This window comes from Lissotriton helveticus, chromosome 4_1 (genome assembly GCF_964261635.1).
Source record: "Lissotriton helveticus chromosome 4_1, aLisHel1.1, whole genome shotgun sequence".
Lineage (NCBI taxonomy): Eukaryota > Metazoa > Chordata > Amphibia > Caudata > Salamandridae > Lissotriton > Lissotriton helveticus.
The window spans coordinates 1,105,169,851-1,105,182,960 of NC_136063.1; positions in this window are offsets into that span (position 1 = coordinate 1,105,169,851).

Sequence of the window (13,110 nt, forward strand, 5' to 3'; positions counted from 1 at the left end):
CAGGCACCCTACCGTACCTTACCTCAGGCACCCTACCGTACCTTACCTCAGACACCCTACCGTACCTTACCTCAGGCACCCTACCGTACCTCACCTCAGACACCCTACCGTACCTCACCTCAGACACCCTACCGTACCTTACCTCAGGCACCCTACCGTACCTTACCGTTCCTCAGGCACCCTACCGTACCTTACCGTACCTCAGGCACCCTACCGTACCTTACCGTACCTCAGGCACCCTACCGTACCTTACCTCAGGTACCCTACCTTACCTCAGGTATCCTACTGTACCATACCCTACCCTACCGTACCTTACCTCAGGCACCCTACCATACCTTACCTCAGGCACCCTACCGTACCTTACCTCAGGCACCCTACCGTACCTTACCTCAGGCACCCTACCGTACCTTACCTCAGGCACCCTACCGTACCTTACCTCATGCACCCTACCGTACCTTACCTCAGGTATCCTACTGTACCGTACCCTACCGTACCTTACCTTACCTCAGGCACCCTACTGTACCTTACCTCAGGCACCCTACCGTACCTTACCTCAGGCACCCTACCGTACCTTACCTCAGGCACCCTACCGTACCTTACCTCAGGCACCCTACCGTACCTTACCTCAGGCACCCTACCGTACCTTATCTCAGGCACCCTACCGTACCTTATCTCAGGTACCGTACCATACCTCTGGTAACCTACCATACCTTACCTCAGGCACCCTACTGTACCTTACCTCAGGCACCCTACTGTACCTTACCTCAGGCACCCTACCGTACCTTACCTCAGGCACCCTACCGTACCTTACCTCAGGCACCCTACCGTACCTTACCTCAGGCACCCTACCGTACCTTACCTCAGGCACCCTACCGTACCTTACCTCAGGCACCCTACCGTACCTCACCTCAGACACCCTACCGTACCTCACCTCAGACACCCTACCGTACCTCACCTCAGGCACCGTACCTTACCGTACCTCAGGCACCCTACCGTACCGTACCTTACCTCAGGCACCCTACCGTACCGTACCTCAGGCACCCTACCGTACCTTACCGTACCTCAGGCACCCTACCGTACCTTACCTCAGGCACCCTACCGTACCTTACCTCAGGTACCCTACCTTACCTCAGGTATCCTACTGTACCCTACCCTACCCTACCGTACCTTACCTCAGGCACCCTACCGTACCTTACCTCAGGCAATCTACCGTACCTTACCTCAGGCACCCTACCGTACCTTACCTCAGGCACCCTACCGTACCTTACCTCAGGCACCCTACCGTACCTTACCTCAGGCACCCTACCGTACCTTACCTCAGGCACCCTACCGTGCCTTACCTTACCTCAGGTACCCTACCGTACCTTACCTCAGGCACCCTACCGTACCTTACCTTACCTCAGGCACCCTACCGTACCTTACCTTACCTCAGGTACCCTACCGTACCGTACCTTACCTCAGGCACCCTACCGTACCGTACCTTACCTCAGGCACCCTACCGTACCGTACCTTACCTCAGGCACCCTACCGTACCGTACCTCAGGCACCCTACCCTACCGTACCTTACCTCAGGCACCCTACCGTACCTTACCTCAGGCACCCTACCGTACCTTACCTCAGGCACCCTACCGTACCTTACCTCAGGCACCCTACCGTACCTTACCTCAGGCACCCTACCGTACCTTACCTCAGGCACCCTACTTTACCTTATCCCAGGCACCGTACCATACCTCTGGTACCCTACCGTACCGTACCTTACCTTACCTCATGCACCCTACCGTACCTTACCTCAGGCACCCTACCGTACCTTACCTCAGGCACCCTACCGTACCTTACCTCAGGCACCCTACCGTACCTTACCTCAGGCACCCTACCGTACCTTACCTCAGGCACCCTACCGTACCTTACCTCAGGCACCCTACCGTACCTTACCTCAGGCACCCTACCGTACCTTACCTCAGACACCCTACCGTACCTCACCTCAGACACCCTACCGTACCTCACCTCATACACCCTACCGTTGGAGTTCTGGACTTTTTTGGTTCCGTCCAGAGGTGTCAGGGAAAACACCCGAAGACCCCGGAGTTCAACCTGTCTCGGTGCACAAACAAACAGAAACACGGGCTTCTCGATGGTGGCGTCAAAGACCAAAGGTTTATTACTGCAGGGACACAGAAGTCACAGAAACTGCACACGGGCAGTGTCTAGGAGCCTGTTCAATTTGTACAAAGAGGGTTGTTCCTTATATACTAAATATTCTGCTCGGGGCAAATTCTTTACATGTTACCACAGTTCTAAACATTCGTGTCTTAAACAATAAATATTTGGCGTTGCACAGGAATCGTCAACAGTATCTGATGTCAAAACATTACGAATGAGGGGTTCCCACTAGTCCATCATAATCCCATGTCAATTCTTCATTCAAGACCCGGACCGCCTCATCGTAAATTTCGTTACCTCCCCCTAATAAAGGCCCAGAAGGAAAGGAGCAGAGCCAGGTGTGGAAGATAGAAAGACAGGATAAGAGATGTTTGTGGGTCGTAAATGGGCACGGTTACCAGCTTCGGCCGCCTAATCATGATCAGGCCAACGAACACAAGAACCAGTATAGCAGGACTGGCCTCAGGCTGGGGAGGCAGCTCTTGCCGAGTCATGCTGCCACAGCGTTGCTGGCCTAAGGTGCACGTGTCACTCGCAAGGTGAATCGCCGGCTAAAGCCTACGTGTCCTTAAATAAAAAGAGGTCATTGCGTGTCCATTGACTATGTGAGGGCAAGGAGTACAAAATGGCTTCCGTGTCTAAGATGGATGCCATGGGTAGAACAGAAATGTGTTTGTAACAGGAGTGCTCTTGCTCGTAGCATAGCGAAAACACCAGGATATACTAAATGGATCATTTGCGGTTCACTGATACCGAAATTATGTATTTACGACAATGTTACAAACACGAGTAAAATCGTCACGGAACCTCAGACCCTCCTTTTGCCCTTACATAGGCAATTACTCAGTCTATATCAGAGTCAGAGTCTAATTCTATGCTCATTAGGTCAGTGACATGTTGTTGTATCATCATCCTGTCTCGTGCCTTTTCTCCTAATGCAGGTGGTTTTCTGAAACAGGTTGCAGCACAGAGACTACACAGAGCGGGACCACATTGGATAATAAGACAGCACGAGAACAGAAATACTAGGATGACACCAATGACCATCAGAACCTTCCATCCCCACGCTGATACCAGAGTCCAAAACCACTCCATGAAGGACCAGTTTCCCTTATCTACGTGTATAGAGTCGGAAATCTTGTGAAGCTTAGAGATCGCTTCATAGACTGTTGGAGCATTATTTGGAATAAAGACACAGCAGCTCGATTGGATCATTCTGCATACCCCACCTCGATCTGCAAGTATTACGTCTAGAACCATACGGTTCTGCAACGTCATGAGACGATCCGCCTGAAGCTCAGCTGTTAAGTTACTAAGGGCACCAGCAGTTTCTGTAATAGTAGATTCAACTACCCGTGTTAGTTGACGTAGATTTCTACTATTGGCCATAGGCCCCCAAAACGGAAGGAAACCTTTGAAAAAGTCTCCAGCTTCTTGACCAGCGGTATCTTCCTTGCTGAAGACACCTCTTGCTACTCTGGTCTTGTGATAATCTGAAGAAGCAGTGTATGTCGGAGGTAACAATCGAGCAATATAACATGAACCTGAAAAGTCAGCAGGCAGCCATGTATATGCTCTGTCCTGACAGATGAAGTAGGTACCCCTAGCAGTCAGGAAGGCAGGGGAGGAGTTAGACGGAAATACGTAAGTCTCAACGCACTCACTCCTCCCTAGCTGAGCTCTCAGATTTCTCCCATTTCCTTGCAAACAGACCTGACCTCGGTGAGGCACGACCCAAACTGAAGTGGAGCTTTTACGCTTGCTTTCTCCCAAACTAAGGCGATACTCTGTAGAGTTCCAACTCAAATACACCCGTAATTCATCTCTAGGGTAAGATGGAGTATTATTGACGTCTTTAATCATGTCAATAATTCCCTGGACTAAAGCTTTGTTGGCTGAGTTGTATTTAGTGGACCGTGGTGGACGCGGAGGATAGGTCTCAAGGGCATATGAAAAAATGGTCTGAAAGGCCTGAAATGATCCATTGTAGCTAAAAGGCAAGACTAGATAGGGAATGCCTTTATCCATAGTGTGAGGTATCAGGCCACACACCCAGCAGTCTGTAGTATTAACTACCAGTTGGTGTTGATGCAAGAGCTGTACAAATGTATTGTTAATAAATTCTGAGCGTCGAGCTTGTTCGTGTTCAGGAAATGAGTGAAAAGAATGCATAGAAGAAACCGTAGAAGTAGTAGGATCAAGGGGAGGTACTGTAGTTACTGGCATAAAAATCAAATGTACACCAAAGACGATTCCACCCACCAACGTTATCAAAACAATTAAAAATGTAACTGCACATTGCATTAGAAAGCATTTGCTGTGAAGTATTCTGTACAGTCTATTTCTGCGTACATAAATTACATTTTCTCGTTGCAGCTCAGGAAGCTCCATCTTCTACGACCGTTCGCGACCACTGATGATGTGTACGTAGATGAAAATGCCTCTATCAGCCCTGGGAGTTCCCAGAACTAACAGAAAGATCGACCTTGTGTCTGACCCCCGCAGATTCAACTAGGCACACAGCCACGACCCTACGGCTACCCAGACGGCAAGGCAATTTTTAAAACAAAAAGAAACAATACAAAGTTTTAGCAAACTTCCTGGCTGGAGGCAGTGTATAGGAAATTCAAATCTGAAAATAGGCAGTTTCCTGCTTTATTTGTCCATATTGCGAGAACGTAAGTTGTATCTCAGTTTTGCAGGAGCTGTCTGGTCTGGAAACAATGTATTTTCAGCCGACGTTGCAATGTTCACGTTTTCAGATGACAAATGTTCTTTTGGTGCAGATGGCAAATGTTCGTTGGGTGTGGATGACAAATGTTCAGGGTTCAAAAGAGCAGTTTCAAGAGGAGAGTCAGAATTTGGTGAATCAGTGATCAGTTCTGCATCGCTGAAAGGTATGAACCTGGGGACTTGTTCCGTTTCAGAGGCACCGATTCCTTTCTTTACCCAGTTGTCGTAAGGAAGTGGCAAAAGCACACGTTTGACATGTGTCGTATGGATCCAGTTCTTCCTTCCGGCCACACGAATAGCAGTTCTCGTTGCTAGTAGGACTTGGAAAGGGCCAATGAATCTGGGCTGAAGATTTTTCGTTCTTGCAAAATTTCTAATGACCACCTGATCACCCGGTTTCAGCTGATGGCCTGGACTCTCCGGTGGCTTTGGCAATGCATCGAAAACCTGTTGGTGAATAAGACTCAATTTAGCAGTCAAGTCGAAAAGGTAATCAATTAACATTGGGTATTCCAGCTGCTTGAATTCTTTTGGTCTAGGTACCCCCCAAACATTTGCAGGACGACCAAAAACTATTTCATAAGGACTAAGCCCTACTCTAGAATGTACAGTTGCTCTTGTTGATAGCAAAGCCAAAGGCAATGCGTCTGGCCAGGACAAACCCGTGGATGCTTGTATCTTAGCAAGTTTCAGTTTAAGGGTGCCATTGTAACCCTCGACTAAACCCGCGGACTGGGGATGATTCGCACTATGAAACTTCTGTCTAATCCCTAGGCCGGCACACACACTCTGCATAACTTTCCCTACGAACTCACTTCCGTTATCTGACCATACAATCCGTGGCATTCCGTATCTGGGGAAGTATTCTTTAAGAAGAATTTTGGCAGTGGATAAGGCAGTATTGTCCTTTAGCGGGTATGCTTCGATCCATCTGGAGAAAGCACAAACTACCACTAGGACGTACTTTAGATTATTACAACGATCCATGTGAATGAAGTCTAGCTGGATCACTTCAAAGGGGCAGGAAGGAGGAGCGAAATGACCTGCAGGTGTGGGGATTCCCTTGCCAGGATTATGCATCAAGCATACCATACAATTTCTCACCACTCTCTCTGCACACTTACTAATCCCATCATTCTTCCAGACCGGAGCCAACATCTTACAAATCCCTTTTGAGCTGATGTGCGCTGTTCCATGTGCCATTGTCACTACTGCAAGCACATACGCATCAGGCAACATCCAACGCTGTTGTTCCGACAAGTCAATCCAACACCCACTCGAGTCCAATTTACCCGTGCTCTCTCTCCATGCAAGTTTTTCCTCCTCAGTCGCCTCTTTCTGAATTTCTTTCACGCTTTCTACTGTGTCTTCACACATTCCAGACTCAGAAATCCATCTTGCAGATGTTGCAACATACATTCTACTCATCATATTTCTAGCTGTCTGTTTTGCAGTCTCATCGGCAAAAGCATTCCCACGACCAACATCATCCGTGATTGCTTTATGAGCACTGCATTTCACAATCGCAACTTCAGTCGGCAAGGTTAGAGATTCCAACAAGTCATTAACTAGCTGGCCATGTTGAATCTTAGTCCCATGGGACGTAATGAAACCTCTCTCTTTCCACAAACAGCCAAAACTATGGGCCACGCCGAACGCGTACTGACTATCTGTGAACACATTCACTCTCTTTCCCTTAGCTAAAACGCACGCTCTTGTTAGCGCGATCAATTCTGCAGCCTGGGCAGAATTCTGACTCACTCTTGCAGTCTCCACAATCGTACTCAAGGTCGTTACTGCATAAGCAGCAGTCACATCACCATTCTCCAATTTGAAGCAAGACCCATCAACATACAGCGTGCCATCTGGATCTGACAACGGAGTGTCTTTTAGATCAATTCGTCCTTTTGTTTCTTCCTCAGTTTTGAAATAACAGTCGTGTGGTTCGGAATCACTCGACTCTTGGCTAGTCGGCAACAATGTTGCTGGATTCAATACATTGCATCTTTTGATCTGAATATGACTAGCTAACAGTGTCAGTTCATAACCTGATAATCTAGCACTGGTAAGGTGTTGCGTCTTGGTTCGGTTCATGAGTGTATCCACCGCATGAGGAACCATAACCACTAGCATGTTGTTCATTACTAAACCAGCAGATTGTCGAATGGAAGCTGCAGCTGCGGCTGTAGCTCTCAAGCAACTAGGCAACGCTCTAGCTACTGGATCTAATGTTGATGAAAAATACGCACAAGGGCGTTGTTTATCACCAAATTTCTGCGTCAACACACTCAATGCACAACCTTCTCTCTCGTGGACATAGAGCGTGAATGGCTTACTGTAGTCGGGTGTACCCAATACAGGTGCTGAACACAGTGCATTTCGCAATTCAGAAAAACTCTGTTGACATTCTGCAGACCATGGTACCGGACTCGGAACACCTTTCCCAGTCAAGGCTACCAATGGTTTTGCTAAAAGAGAAAAATTTGGGATCCATTGCCTACAATATGAGGTAATACCTAAAAAGGCACGTACTTCTCTCTGCGTGCTAGGAACATTCATCTGCGTAATTGCTTTTATTCTTTCTGGGGTCAACTTCCTTCCCTCCTTTGACAAGAGATGACCTAAGTAGGTCACTTCTTGGCAGCAGTATTGCATTTTTGAAGGTGACACCTTGTGATTCAAATTTGACAAATGATGCAATAAAGAAATCGTAGCTGTTTTGCAAGTTTCCTTGTCATCAGCAGCCACTAGAAGATCATCAACATATTGTATTAAAGCAGAACCAGGAGGAAGTACGAAGGAATCTAACTGGCTTTTTAATGCTTGACTGTAAATGGATGGGCTTTCACAATAGCCTTGTGGAGCGCGTTTAAACCTGAAACTTCGTCCTCCTAGAGAGAAACCGAAGATATCTCTGCTTTCTTCGGCTATCGGAATGCTGAAAAAGGCATTTTTCAAGTCGACAACCGAAAACCATGCTGCTGTGGCAGGAATCAACGTTAACAATGCAGTAATGTCTGGAACCACAGGAAACTGTGGAATCACAATTTTATTAACCTCTCTGAGATCAATTACAAACCTATATACTGGAGGTTTTGTAGGGTCAGTTCGTTTCAAAATAGGCAGTACAGGACTATTACAGACATTACCTCTAGTTTCTTCTATAACGTCTTTCTCAATCAGATCATGCACTATCAGTAGGAGCGCACGCTCACCTTCACTAGAGATTCTGTATTGTGGAATTCGTGGAAGTTTGACATTTGCTTTCAAAGTTACTACATAGGGTGGAATTTCCAATAGACCTACATCATTAGGACCAGTCGCCCAAAGAGTATCAGGGAGTGAACGCAGCTCTGGTGGGAGCGCATCCATCGACAAGTACATCGGAGAGATTATTCTTTTACCCAACGTAAGCTGTACTCCTGCTGGAGAACAGTACAATGTCGCGTACAGGCGTTTTAACAAGTCTAAACCAAGCAGATTTTCGTTACAACCTGTCGTCAAAATCAGGGGTGCTTTCAAGTGGCAGGGTCCAACAGAAATAGACAAAGGACCAGAAACAGGGTTATGAACAGGGGCGCCCGAAAAACCTACTGAAACGTTTGTTGAGCCAGACAAAGGTGCGCCAGGGAGTTTCGCATGTATGATAGAACTTTTTGCTGCACCAGTATCCAACAGAAACGGTTCGACTATACCTGATGTTGCTACTGCGACATAAGGCCCACTCTGATCTACTGGAACTGATACTACTCCCTCTCTTTGTCCATGGCTGTCCTAGTACTCACTTTGCTGAACTTCCTCACTAGCTTCATAATAGTCTTCAACATGATATTGTGGAGACCTATTCTGTTGGGCAGATTGTCCATTTCGCTGGTCGAAATAATTAGAAGGGCGATCACTCGTCTGCGGAGGCATAGCACCTCGTCCTCGACCTCTAGAGTTTTGCATGGAACTACCACGACCTCTCTGAGCTGCCGCAGCATTATTTTGTGCCCGAACTGGACACTCATTTTTGTAATGACCTTCCACTTTGCAATAAGCACATTGATTCCATTGGTATTGTGGTCTTTGAAAATTATATTCCGTTCTTTGATATGACCCTTGCTGCATATTAGTCTGATTAGTGCGAGGCGGATAAGCTTGCTGTAAAAGTACTTTAGTTTTTAAATCTTTCGTCTTTTTATCTGATTTTTCCTTCTCTTCTTTATCCCTATTTTCATAGTACTGGGCAGTCGCAAGTATTTGCGCAGTCGTAGAGACAGCCCACGCACTTTCAGAATTCTTTAATTTACCACTAAGTTCTGGCAACAGATTGTGCACAAATTTATCAACAAATAATCTCTGGCCTCCTTCTGTGCTCATATCCTGACCACTATGATCCACGAAAGTCTCCTCGAATCTTGTGAAAAAGTCGGAGACGCTTTCGTCTTTCTTTTGTTTGCACGCGGACAATTTGTCCCAGTTAACGCGCAATGCTGGCATCAAAGTTTTCATTAAATCGATTATCCTACCAGGCAAATTAGCAATTAAGGGTTCAGGTTTAGAACCACCTATTTGTTGACCATCCGCTGCAATTATAGCTGCCCAGTCACCACCTAGGGCAACTGGATGATTCTCTTTACGAATTTTAGCCCAAATTGGTTGCGGTACTACATTACCAAATAGCAGATCTATGTCAGCAAGATTCAATACACAAGCGTCAACTGTTTGAGCCAACTCTTTGTAGTACCCTGCAGGATTTTTACGCGGATCTGGCAAGGCCTGTTTCACTGCTAATACTTCAGCTCGCTTCCATGGAATATGTATCCATACTCTCTGGAATTGGGCCGGAGCGGCTGCAATACCAAGGTTTGCATTAGCTTGCACAGCTTCACGCCAAATTGGTGGAACCTCTCTCATTGGGTATTGACGATTTTGTTTCGTACTGCGTTTCTCTAACTCTCTCGGTGAACGAAGGGATGAGTCGGTCCTATAACTTAGAACCAGTTCCATCGCTTCTTTTATATTTTGACCGACTATCATACCTGCAGCAAACTCTTTCTAAACATTAATTAATTCTCCTAGATTTGATTCAGGGTCATCCTCTTCCAATTCCTCACGTAGAAGGAAACACATTTCATCGAACACATATCGTTGTGTCGGTTCATTCCATTGCATAAATGTATCTAATACATCTTGTACATTATATCTTCCAACTTTCGAAACCCATCTAAGAGCAGTGGAATCTAATATTCCTCTTTCTTCAGTACTGGGAAGCTGACTACGCCTCTGTACAGAGTCAGAGGTAGGAGTCTTAATCAGAGTTTTATAGAAGGGAGATAGAATATTGGAGACAGAATCAGTGATTCTCCGACGAACAGAAAGCGGAGTCATAATATTAGCAGAAGCAGTAAATAGAGTAGCAGTTGGAACAGATAGATTAGGAACAGTAGGAGTAGCAGGAAAAATAGCTTGTGAAGTAGTAGGTGTGAGCGACACAGGCATAGGTAAAGAAGCCGGCAACCCTGGAAGAGGGGTTGTCGAAGGAACATTAATATTGACCACAGGAGGTACAGGAACTTGATTCAGGGGAGCGGGAACAGGGACACCGTGTTGTCCAGCAACCGGTAATTGAACATTCGGTATAGGTGGAGCCGTAGCACCCTGTGCATACGGTGGGGGTGATCGTAACAAGTAAGACAACAGGGGATCCTTTTCAGGGTCCTCTACTATCTTAGCCGTACTCGATGGTAAAGCAGGATAGCACTTGTCTATCGCTAAATTACGTTCTCTATTGGCCACCTCCATCGCTTTCTCAGACTCGTTGAGTTGCAGCTGCCTAGCAGACTGTTCTAAAGTCAACTCTTGCTCTTTCTGTTCTTTCTTCAACTTTTTAATTTCTCTCTGTTTAGATTCTTTTCGCCAATAACGGAAAGAATCAAACATTGCCGGCCGGGCTTTCTTCTTAAACAACCTTCTTTCTAGATTATCGAGAACGTCAGGTTCAAAACTACCATGTAGTGGCCAACTAAGGACACCATCTTTCTCTGTGAAGCGGATCCATACCTCGTTATAAGAGATAGGGCCCACACCAAATTTGCAATATAGATCATAAAGGGGAGTTCCAATCGGAGGAACCAAACACGAGTCCTCCAACTGGGAATCACTGTTGCAACTAAAACAAGACAACATACAATTTTTCCGACTTACCATTTTATAATCCGGAACACAAAACAAACAAGACACAAACAGAAAAGATGCGCACTCGAACCAAGAACTTAGGCCTACCAGAACTGATAAACGTATCGATACCTGAACTGAACAGAATGATTATCGTAACCAGAATAACCAGCGATAATCTTACAGAACTGAACTGAACTGAGAACTAAAAGGATTATCCAAACAGGAGCAACCCTCACAAAATACTTAACTGAGGTACTGACGACGTCACCAAGGAGAAACCCGTCACGTCTCGCCGTACTAAGGACTGCACCTCGGGTCCAAGACAGGGCGACGGTCAAGGCAACGGACCACTGCAGCCGTCTGAACGGGAACCCTCGCGGAAGAGAACGTCGGGGCCACTTTTGCGATATGCCGGGATCGATGAAGTGGGGCGCCTCCCTCTGAAATCTTCACACGAAGCTCCTCGAACTCTTCAGGCTTTTGGACCGGTACCGAATGACGTCGCCCCACGTTGGGCGCCAATTGGAGTTCTGGACTTTTTTGGTTCCGTCCAGAGGTGTCAGGGAAAACACCCGAAGACCCCGGAGTTCAACCTGTCTCGGTGCACAAACAAACAGAAACACGGGCTTCTCGATGGTGGCGTCAAAGACCAAAGGTTTATTACTGCAGGGACACAGAAGTCACAGAAACTGCACACGGGCAGTGTCTAGGAGCCTGTTCAATTTGTACAAAGAGGGTTGTTCCTTATATACTAAATATTCTGCTCGGGGCAAATTCTTTACATGTTACCACAGTTCTAAACATTCGTGTCTTAAACAATAAATATTTGGCGTTGCACAGGAATCGTCAACAGTATCTGATGTCAAAACATTACGAATGAGGGGTTCCCACTAGTCCATCATAATCCCATGTCAATTCTTCATTCAAGACCCGGACCGCCTCATCGTAAATTTCGTTACCTCCCCCTAATAAAGGCCCAGAAGGAAAGGAGCAGAGCCAGGTGTGGAAGATAGAAAGACAGGATAAGAGATGTTTGTGGGTCGTAAATGGGCACGGTTACCAGCTTCGGCCGCCTAATCATGATCAGGCCAACGAACACAAGAACCAGTATAGCAGGACTGGCCTCAGGCTGGGGAGGCAGCTCTTGCCGAGTCATGCTGCCACAGCGTTGCTGGCCTAAGGTGCACGTGTCACTCGCAAGGTGAATCGCCGGCTAAAGCCTACGTGTCCTTAAATAAAAAGAGGTCATTGCGTGTCCATTGACTATGTGAGGGCAAGGAGTACAAAATGGCTTCCGTGTCTAAGATGGATGCCATGGGTAGAACAGAAATGTGTTTGTAACAGGAGTGCTCTTGCTCGTAGCATAGCGAAAACACCAGGATATACTAAATGGATCATTTGCGGTTCACTGATACCGAAATTATGTATTTACGACAATGTTACAAACACGAGTAAAATCGTCACGGAACCTCACCGTACCTCACCTCAGGCACCCTACCGTACCTTACCGTACCTCAGGCACCCTACCGTACCTAACCGTACCTCAGGCACCCTACCGTACCTTACCGTACCTCAGGTACCCTACCTTACCTCAGGTATCCTACTGTACCATACCCTACCCTATTGTACCTTACCTCAGGCACCCTACCGTACCTTACCTCAGGCACCCTACCGTACCTTACCTCAGGCACCCTACCGTACCTTACCTCAGGCACCCTACCTTACCTTACCTCAGGCACCCTACCTTACCTTACCTCAGGTACCCTAACTTACCTTACCTCAGGTACCCTACCGTACCGTACCTTACCTTACCTCATGCACCCTACCGTACCTTACCTCAGGCACCCTACCGTACCTTACCTCAGGCACCCTACCGTACCTTACCTCAGGCACCCTACCGTACCTTACCTCAGGCACCCTACCGTACCTTACCTCAGGCACCCTACCGTACCTTACCTCAGGCACCCTACCGTACCTTACCTCAGGTACCCTACCGTACCTTACCTTACCTCAGGTACCCTACCGTACCTTACCTTACCTCAGGCACCCTACCGT